The following is a 10,834-nucleotide window of genomic DNA, read 5'->3' as shown; positions in this document are numbered from 1 at the left end:
AAATTGATTCTAATTTGGGAAGAGATCGGGGATGGCCTTCCTGCCTGTGTCACAGAAATTAGGGAGTAGTCCATTGAGGCAGGCATCAGAAAGACAGATAACATCTTTAAGGTGAGCGCCAGGGGCAGCTTTTCGGAATCCCTGAAAACCTGATCTGCCTTGCCTGTCAGGCTTTCTCCTCGTGACCTTGTCATGGGTGGGATGTCGTGAGCTGGCCTTTTCGAAACCCCTGAAAACATGATCCGCCTTGCCCGTCAGGTTTTCTCCCTCATGGCCTTGTTAGGGGTAGGGTCTTGTGAGCTGACCTTTTCGAAACCCGTGAAAACCTGATCCACCTTGCCCATCAGGTTTTCTCCCTTATGGCCTTGTCATGGGTAGGGTCTCGTGTGTTGGCTCCCAGCAGTTGCTACCTTCCCAGCTCTGCAGGAAACGATGTTCCTCCCAGCTTCTCACCCCCACATGCAGCTTAATAGTTTAATTTGAGGCAATCCTCTTGCTTTGAGGGGGGAAGATTATTTAAAGTCTTTACTGAATTTGTTACAGTATTGCTCCTGTTTTAATGTTTTGGGTTTTTTGGCCTTGATGCATGTGGAATCTTAGCTCCCCAACCAGGGATCGAACCCACACCCCCTGCATTGAAAGGTGAAGTCTTAACCACTGGAATGCCAGGGCAGTCACTTAGGTAATCCTCTTTTAAAAACACTTCATTGGTATTTTCTTTTCACTTCCTTAAAGAGGAAAAAAAAACAACAACAACCTCAAAATAAGCACTTTTGGTTACTGGTAGGAAGACACTAATGATTAAGAGGATCAGATTCATTACTGTCAATTGAATCCGATTTAATTCAGTTCAATCCTTATCAATATCTGTTTCTCAAGACGCTCAGTGGACATTCCTATAAAGTCTTCCGGAGTGATGTGTCTTTGGCTCCCATGTTCACATCTGCCTTACATGTCGTTAGTACCGTTTATCAACATGAATAACAGTGCTCAGAGCCCTGCCTCCTCCTGTCTCTCTGTCTTTTATCTGTTTCCATAGGTGCCAGGTCTTTGATTGCTTGGGTCATACTGACTGGGCTCTCTCTTTCTCTTTCTCCTGCACAAACACAGAAGGATTCCCTTGTAGAGGAGGGGAGGGGAGGGAAGGTGACTTTGATGGCCCCAGGAGCCATAACTGCTGCTTCAGTAAGAGACTCAGGTGTGATGTGTGATGAAATCCCCCATGTTCATTCACAGGGAGATAGCCCTGTGTCAGCAGCAGGACCCCCTCCCCACCACCACCTTTCTGGGGTCTGCCAAGCTTAAGTGCCCACCTGGAGATGCTGTGCCTATTCTAACATCCACCTTCCTTTCTGTTTGTTTACTTGTTCAACTGCATTTGCTTATGAAATGAAGCACTTCGAAAAGTCCTTTTCTTCCTGTTTACTTAAATCCACCATCCCCTTCTTCCCTCTACTCAGGCTGGTCTATTCCTCATTCCATTGTTCCTCAGACTGGGCCTAAAAGTCCCAAGGTGCTTATTAAGGCAGGTTCCTGGGCTACATTCCTTGGGATTCTGATCCATTTTCTCCTGAGTGGAGCTCAGGGGTCTTTGTTTTTCTGGGGGATGCTGATGCAAGCAATACTCAGGGTGCTTTCTGGGTCCCCATTCCCACCAAAACCCACCTGCCACCTTCAGCCTCTGCTCCACTGACATGCCTACGTGTGGCCTGTCCAGCATGGGGGCCTTAGGGTAGGTCCAGCAGGGAGGCTCAGGGCTCCCAGAGAGGGCATTCTAAGATCAGCTGTTCCAAAAAAAAGAAGAGGAAGCAGCTGACACCTTAAGGGCTTGGCCTGGAAACTGACCCACATCAATGCCACCACGTTCTCTTGATGGGAGCAGTCACAGAGCCCACCACCTGGGGAAATTCAGGGGAGGGTCAAAGGTGCCATTTCTCCATGTGAAGATGTCAAAGAATGTGTGGCCGTCTTTAATCCACTGCCGTCCCCACTTCTCAAGGCCAAGCTCAGATGCTACCTCCTCCAGGAAGTCTCTCCTGCTTCCCTTTTGGGGCCAGGAGCATACTGCCCTCTGAGTTCCTCCAGGCCTATTTTCCTCCTCAAGGTTTCTTCCTTCTGCTTTATTTCTCTTTGACCTCTTCAAGTTGTTTGTTTTCTTTATTTCCCTGTAAAACTGACATCCAATAAATATTTGGCGAATGAATAAATGTTGCCATTGAGAGGTGAATCTGTAGTTACACAGGTCTTGTATAAATGAGATCATTTCATATGTTTCTATTTTAAGTTTGCTATTAAAAAAGTACATGTTACATATAACAAAAGCTCATAGCAGCCCAGGAACAGTATAAGGAAAGCCCCCTGAGTAGAGACCCTCCTCCAAGGCCAGTGTAGAAACTGCCAACACCCCAGGACTGGCATCAGCAGGGTTAATCTGCATGCTCAGTGGTGGGTCCTCAAAACTCCCTTCCTGTTTATTAAGCGAATTCCCACATTGGAATTTTAATAACTTTTGCCATTTCAAATAGCTAACCGAAGCTAAAGGCAGGGAATGCAGGAAAGTTTCCTTTCAGCCTAAAAAAATACTGAGACGGACAGAGTCCTTATTATGCACAGCTCAGCTCCCAGGAAGGCTCATTGAGCAGGGTTCTGGAGGGGCCAAGGACCCCACACAAACAGATGTGGTCTTAGCAATGGGGCCCCTCAGGAGGACATGTCCTTAGTGATGGGACCCCTCAGGAGGATGTGGACCTTAGTGATAGGACCTCTCAAGAGGACATGGTCCTTCATGATGGTACCCCTCCTGTGGATGTGGTCCTTAGTGATGGTGCTCCAAAGGCCACATGGTCCTTAGTGATGGGGCCCCTCAGGAGGACGTGAACCTTAATGATGGTGCCTCATAGACAGATGTGGTCTTTAGTGATGGGGCCCCTCAGGAGGATGTGATCTTTAGTGATGGAGCCACTCAGGCCACGTGGTTCTTAGTGAAGATGAACATAGGAGAATGTGGGTCTTAGTGATGGGACCCCTCGGGCCACATGGTCCTTAGTGAAGGTGAACCGAGATCCCCAGCCCTGGTATAAAGACAGTCAACATCTTGACGAAATGGGCTTCAGATCCCTAGAGGGCCTCTGGTGAAAAAGAGATGACGGTACTAAAACAGATTTGCACATTAAACGGGGCCAGTTTCCAGTCTCTTCCTACGATAAATTTGCAGCATTTTAACCAAAGCTGAGGAGACCCCAGAGACCTGGAGCAGATCACTGAGATGGAGTGTAGCCCAGCTGCCCATGGTGGAGCAAGCCCCCTGCACTTTGCCTGAAGTCCTTTGTCCTGTGGAGAAGGGAGCATGCACATTCTCAGTATAAAATCAGAGCAGTAGCTCGATGACCTGGATGCAAAGGATGGTGTCATTGTGGGAGCATCATCATGTGGGCAAGTTGCTCCAGGAATGAGGGGTTCCAGCCTTGGGCACCAAGACCGAAGCCAGAGGCTTGCTCTCTACACATGATCCTGGGGATACCAGGCCTCATAGTGGGTGTCCAGGGACCGGACACAGAGGGGGCAGGGGCCACAGGACCCACAGGGCCATCAGCCAGTGTGACATTCCTTAAGAAATGACTCAAAATAGTCTTGTCACCTTTGACAGAGACACCCTGAATCCCAGAGCGATGGGACAAGACCTTGCTGTGGCCTTGTGGCCACACAAGGGGTCAGCAGTGACTGAGCACTGCTGGGGTCTCTTTGGGGCCCAGTTAGAGCGTCATCACCACATGGTCCACAGAGCTCCCCCAGGCCGCTGGGGCTCTTCCAATTTCCTTTTGTTCTTGCTGTTACTTCATTTCATTGTTTGTTGATGCTGTGAATTACTGAGCACAGAATTTTAAGACAGCCATGTAAGTGCCTTATATATGTATGTGTTTAGTCACTCGGTTGTGTCCTACTCTTTGTGACTCCATGGAAGATAACCCACCAGCTCCTCTGTCCATGGGGTTTTCCAGGCAAGAATACTGGAGTGGGCTGCCATTTCCTCTGCCAGGGGATGCTCCTGATCCAGGGATGGAACGTGTGTCTCCTGTGTCTCCTTATTGCCAGGTGGATCCTGCACCACTGAGCCAGCAGGGAAGCCCTAGTGCCTTATGGGTAGATTGAAAATGTGTTCACACCAGCTCCCTCCAGCCCTCACGTGAGCATCCAGGATTCATTCCTTTTGCTAAGGCAGCATACTTTCAAGATGCTCCGCTCAAATACAAATGTTCTTGATTAGGTGATAGCAGTATGATATCCTCCATTCAAAGAGATGGAGAAGCAGCCATGGTACCATCCCGGGCAAGCCTCTGTCCCCTCCGAGGGGGTAGACACCTGTTAGGCATAAAGGGCCACCCTTGGAAACAGAACCTACAACTAAACAGTGTTTTCCAATTCCCAAGTCCTTCCCAGGACCTGCGGGGCTTGCAGGAGTGACCCTTCCCCCTTTTACAGATCAGGAACCTGGGGCTCAGAGGCTGTGACTTGCCAGTCAGTCAGTTGGCTGACTCAGCCCGGGCTCTGACACTCCTCTGGTCCCTATGCATCCTCAGATGGCCCAGAGACAAGAGCCCATGCTGGGTGCCCTGCGTAGGGATGTGTGGGGGCAGAGTCCAGTCCTCAGGACACTGTCAATCTAGCGAGGGAAGCAGGACACACAGTAAAGTGTCAGGAGCAGCGGACCGTAGGTAGATTTTGCAGTTGTTTGAAAACTATCTCAATGGGCATTTTAAGGTCCTCAAATCATCAAGGTTACTATTGTTAGGAACAAGAATGATAAAGCTTTATGTAAGTGATTAATGGTCTATCAACACCTTCACATGGAGTTCTTTATTTTAAACTCGTGATTTGGGGTGAAGGTCAAGTCTTTCTGCCAAATCTTATCCCTCCATCTTAAGATTCAAGAACCTTGTCACCTGAGATATTTACGCGGGAAATTTCCTTTTACCTTTGATGGGTATAAAGCTATTTATATCATCTTGGCATGTTAGTTTGAACTCATTTAGCTATTTCCTTTGGGAGATTTGGTCTTTGCTCTATTTTTTCTCCCCTGTGTGTGTGTGCGTTGCAGGCCAGGAGGGAGGCAGCTTAAAGTCATTTTTGTAGTTCATTCGTCAGACCCTCCAAGCTGGGGATGTGTACCCTGAGTCACTGTTTACTGCCCAGTGGGACCTGGCCCTTGCAGAGCTGCCTGCAGGCGCAGGAAGGGGTGGGGTGGCCCTGGGTGCTGGGGCGGCTCCAGGACCAGGGGTGGGGAGGAAAAGGGGCTTGTCACAGGGATGGACCCCAGTGACCCTTATTCACTATTCATGTTTCTCCTTGAAGGGCCCTGCCCCACGTGGGAGCAACAACATTCACAAGGCACAGCCATCAGATGACCCCCTGCAAGACCATGGTGGGTGTGACCATGCTGTGACCGTCCCTCCATCCAGTAGCCCCAGGCACCAGTCACTGAACATAAAGTCTTTATTAGAGCCCCACTCCCTATCATGCCACCTGAGTTATTTTTAAATATTTTCATTAAAGTACAGTTGACTTACAAAGTTGTGCTAATTTCTGGTGAACAGCCAAGTGATTCAGTTATGCACATACCTCTATCCATTCTTTTTCATATTCTCTTCCATTCTGGTTTACTACAAGCTGTTGAATATAGTTCCCTGTGCTATATGGTAGGACCTTGGTGTTTATTGTATACACAGTTGTGTATCTGCCATAGCATCATGGGTGGACCTGGAGATGATCACGCTAAGTGAACTAAGTCAGAGAAAGACAAATACCTTCTGAGTCACTCACATATAACTTTCCCCTGCTTCTCCTGACTGTCCAAGCCCCAAACCAGAGGCTAATCACATCCATGTTTTCTCCTGTCTGCACTGGGGCGAAACTGAAGTCAAAGCAGCAGCACATTGTTTAGTGTGTGGTTCAAAGGGGCCTGAGGAATGCCTGCAGCTCTGTGTCCAGCACACGTCACTCCAGAACGGACTCTAACCTGCTGCCCACTCCTGGGTTCACCAGCTGAGGCCTGAGAGCAGGTCACCTTGGAGGAGAGCACAAGTATTTGATTTGAGGGAGGTAGTTTTAACTCCCATGTAAGCCACGTGAAGCACGTGCCTGCAGCCGTGGAGGGAGACGGGGGACACACAGGCATCCACATCTCAGCTGGGTCCATGACCTTCCTGGGCCTGTGTGATACCACATAGTCTTTCCAACCAGTCCAAGCCCTGACTGAGTTAGCACTTAAGACCCAAAGTGGCCCAATGCACAGAAATTTCCAGAGACAGGCTGCTCCTGACTCAACCCGGATCCTCCCATAGCGCGTTCTCTGTCAGGGTTCACTTTGTTACACTTGGGCCCAAACCACTCTGCACTTCCTGACTCACCCCCACAAGGCTGACATCTCAGAGGGTTCAGATGCTCTAACTCCAGGCAGCTGACAGTGCAGAGGCTGCCAGCCAGGGGATGGAGCCTGTCTCATCAGTGAGAAGCAACAAGGCTCCTCATTGAATGGTGGGGCCTTCATGTAATTTTAACATTAAAGCATTTTGTGCCTCTCTGGGAAGGGGGACATCTTTCTAGCAACTGTTTTCCTGCCCCTCACATACCCCCAGACCCCTGTTTCCAAGATTGGACTTAGGCCCTCAAAACTAACACAACATTGCAAATCAACTTTACTCCAATAAAACTTTTTTTTAAATTGGACTTGGATATAATGATTGGTTCCATCTCCTCTAAGATCCCAAGGACACACAGCTGTGGTGATTATACCAAGCATTTTGATTTCTTATATTAACTGGTTTTTATACAGATCAAGTCGTATTTTGCACAGCATGAAAGAGGGCCAGAAGTATTCCAATACTCTGCAAGAAAATAAAGTTCTAGGGGTTAAATATTTCCTTACAGCTACAAGCAGCTCAAAGAATGTATAGGTAAAATTATACATAGTTTCGAAGTCAGTTTTGAAGCTCTTTAAGGGTAAGGGATGGGCTTCCCTGGTGGCTAAGTCAGTAAAGAATTCGCCTGCAATGCAGGAGACCCTGGTTTGATCCCTTGGTCGGGAAGATCCCCTGGAGGGGGAAATGGCAACCCACTCCAATATTCTTGCCTGGAGAATCCCATGGACAAAGGAGGCTGGCAGGCTATTGTCCGGGTCTCAAAAGAGTCAGACACAACTTAGCAACTAAATCATCAAGGTGGCGGGGACATGTCTGCCTCTGGTATGGAGGATGACTTAAATAACTTTGGTGAAATTTCAGAGAAAAACACATTGGCCCCCAAACTGCTCTGTTTAAAAGAAACTGCTTCAATACCATGAAATCTAATATCTAAACCAACTAGATAGTTGACGCAAGATACATAGTCAAATATTTTGGTGAAAAGGACTTCAATTAAATACTACTGACAATGGAATTCAAGTGAAACTAATTATCTTTACAAAGCTTAGATGTGCATTTTTTTTTCTGGGCCAGCTCTTTTTCCTTCATCAAAATTCCTAATGATGGCAAACATGTGAAGATCCCCATAAAGAAGATTCAGTCATTCATACTCTGCCCTGCATGTCTCATTACTTCCAACAAGGCAGCCCCTCTCACTTCCTCAAGCTCATTAGATGCTCAAACACTCGGGAGATTACTTAAACATCAATGATTAAAGGTATGCAGGCTATGCTTTGCAGATAAGCCATCTTCCTGCCGGCAGAAACAGGAGGATTTAAAGTTTGTTCATTGATAGAATCAACTCCAGATCAAATAAGAATAGCAAATTCTTTAGAATGTAAAACAGTCACTTCCAGGAATCCTCTTTTTTTGTCGTTGTTTAATTGTTACTCTTTTTTTTTTTTTTTTTTGGCCAAGGGATGTGGGTTCTTAGTTCCCAGACCAGGACCTGCGTCCCTTGTATTGGGAGTGCGGGATCTTAACCACTGCACCACCAGGGAAGTCCCCCAGGATTACTCTTTTAAGCTCTCAAATGTACTGGTAAAGGGACCACTCTCATTCAAGGAAGTCACGTGTCTTTTGGTAAATGCCATGGATCTGATTGTCCTCTGAATCTGTTATCAGGATGAAAATGGCAGAGATGAAGGAGGAAAAAGAGACTGTTTGGTGAAGATTAGTCCCTTAGATTGCCCCTTCCAGTGCTGAAACGTTGGCCAGACTCATTTCCTTGGGCTTCTTGTCCACTGACCCTTCCTGTCCTGTGATGAAACAGCTGGAGGGCCACAGGCTTGGTCACTCTTGGTCATCCCCCTTTAGGACCACTGGTTGTCCATGGTGTGATCAGAGTTTGAAGGAAATGGCTGGAGACTAGCTGAGCTTGGCTGCCAGGGGCTGGAAAATCTGTGCAAAAAGGACCTGGCCGGACTTGCTAGGAGCTGTATTGGGAGGGCTGATCCCACCAGGCTGGGGAGCTGATTCTGGTATCCGGGGGGGCGGAGGTCAAGAAACAAGGGTGTCATGGGAGGAGAGCTTGGATGTGTGGGTGGGACTCCACATATTCCTCTCCTCCAGGACCAGCTCAGGGGAGAAAAACACGAGAGGACTCATGGTGAAGATCAGTGAATAAATAAACTCAGCCAACCACGAATCTCGTCATCAAGGTAGTGGTCGGGAGCCAAGAGACAAAAACCCACAAAAACAACCAGAGCAGAGACTCAAGAGGAGAAAAGTGGGGACAGGACTATAATCAATAAATAAACATGGGTGGCAGGGTCATCAAAGCTCCAGCTGGGGTGAACCAAAGCAGTGCTGCAAACACAGTGAACTTCACTGCTGCCAACAGAGCCCAAATGTGATGGGTGAGGGTGGGAGGGTGAGGGTGGAGAGGAGGCTTCAGCCAGACTCTTGTTATTACCAGGACTTCCTGTAGAAACTGTAGTGCACTTCCACCATGAAGATTCTACTACAAACACAAACACATCGCCCCCCAAAAAGCCCAAAACAACAACAGAAACCTTAACAAGAGACCTCTTTATGGGATGGAAATGAAACCTATAGACTATGTTATCAAGTGGACATGGCCTGTGAGAGATGCTCCTCCCATGAGTCTTAAAAAAAAAAAAAGTATGTTTTAAAAAATTGTTATATTATTCTTATTGTCATTTTATTTATTTTTATTTTTTGGCTGTGACATACAGCATGTGGGATCTTAGCTCCCTGACGAAGGATTGAGCCTGTGCTCCCTGCATTGGAAGCATGGAGTCCTAACCACTGAGCCACCAGGGAAGTGCCCCTCATAAGTCTTTTAAGGAATTTAAAGCAATTGTCATGTTCAGAGATGTCATTCTGCACATTTTCAAGTTTGGTTGTTCACATCACAACTTATCCACTATTGTAAAAGGGGATAAATAAATAGAAAGTAAGTTTTAAGAATCACTGCAGCTTCCCTGGTGGCTCAGACGGTAAAGAATCCACCTGCAATGTGGGAGACCTGGATTCGATCCCTGGGTTGGGAAGATCCAATGGAGGAGGGCATGGCAACCCACCCCAGTATTCTTGCCTGGAGAATCCCACGGACAGAGGAACCTGACGGGCTACTGTCCATGGGGTCGCAAAGAGTTGGACAAGACTGAGTGAATGAGCACACAGCAGCTTTTGTGTCTTGAATCCCCTGATGAAGACACAGGAGTGTGATCAGGAAGCCCTGATCTATTTCAGGTGAGACATGAGGGAGGTAGACCAGGGTGGTGTTGGGAGGGGCAGAGAGAGAAATGTACACAGACCTCAGAATACAGGGTGAAGAATGGACAAGAATTGGTGATGGGTTGTGGAGGATGGGATGGAGGGAGGGGCAAGAGGGTGGATGTGCTGAAGTTGAAAAACCTGTGACACACCCAGCAGGAGTGCCCAGTGGGTAGCCAGATCACTGCAGGTGTGGAGCTCAAGAGAGACCAGGCTGGAAATGGTTCAGGGGCTGTCAGTATACAGAGGTCTCTGACTCCACATAACTGGAGAGATTCACCCAAGGAGGTGGCCTGAAGTGGGAAAGTGAGTGCCTGAGAGAGAACCTATAAAGAATCTGACATTTAAGGGCACTGGGGTGCTGTAGAAGACTCTTCAGAGTTCCTTGGATGGCAAGATCAAACCAGTCAATCCTAAAGAAAATCAACCCTGAATATTTACTGGAAGGACTGATCTGAAGCTGAAGCTCAAGTCCTTTAGACAGCTGATGCGAAGGGCTGACTCATTGGAAGAGACCCTGACGCTGGGAAAGATTGAGGGCAGGAGGAAAAGAGGGACGACAGAGGATGAGATGGTTGGATGGCATCACAAATTCAAAGGACGTGAGTATGAGCAAACTCTGGGAGATAGTGAAGAACAGGGGAGCCTGGCGTGCTAGGCCATGGGGTCACAAAGAGCTGGACATGAGTTAGTGACTGAACAACAACCAAAGAGAAACCTAGAAATGAGATGGAGGTGGAGAGGGTTTGGCTGTTTCTAAAAGTTTAGGTACTCCCAGAAAGGACCGATTATTAAATTCTCATCCCTTTAGTATAAAGTGAAATATCAACTGTTCTTTTTCCTGAGAGGAAAAGGCATGAACACAGCAATCACTAAAATGGAGAAAGACCCATGGGAGGGAGGGAGAGGTCCCAGAGATGAGATCTGAGTCCTCAGTTGCCTGCCACTCATAATGGAACAGCAGTCAACATTTTGCTCCTCTGTGGTGTCGGGGCCCTCCCAATGCCTGCCCACTCACCCCAGGGCTGTGGAGAGAAAGGGGGAGATACGAAAATCCTACCTGTGAGCTCTGATCCTCTCAGTGCTGTGTGTGTGTGTGTGTGTGTGTGTGTGTGTGTGTGTGTGTGTGTGTGTGT

This window comes from Cervus elaphus, chromosome 11 (genome assembly GCF_910594005.1).
Source record: "Cervus elaphus chromosome 11, mCerEla1.1, whole genome shotgun sequence".
NCBI classification, from domain to species: Eukaryota; Metazoa; Chordata; class Mammalia; order Artiodactyla; family Cervidae; genus Cervus; species Cervus elaphus.
The sequence above is the reverse complement of the archived record's forward strand: the minus strand, read 5'-3'. Positions refer to the sequence as shown.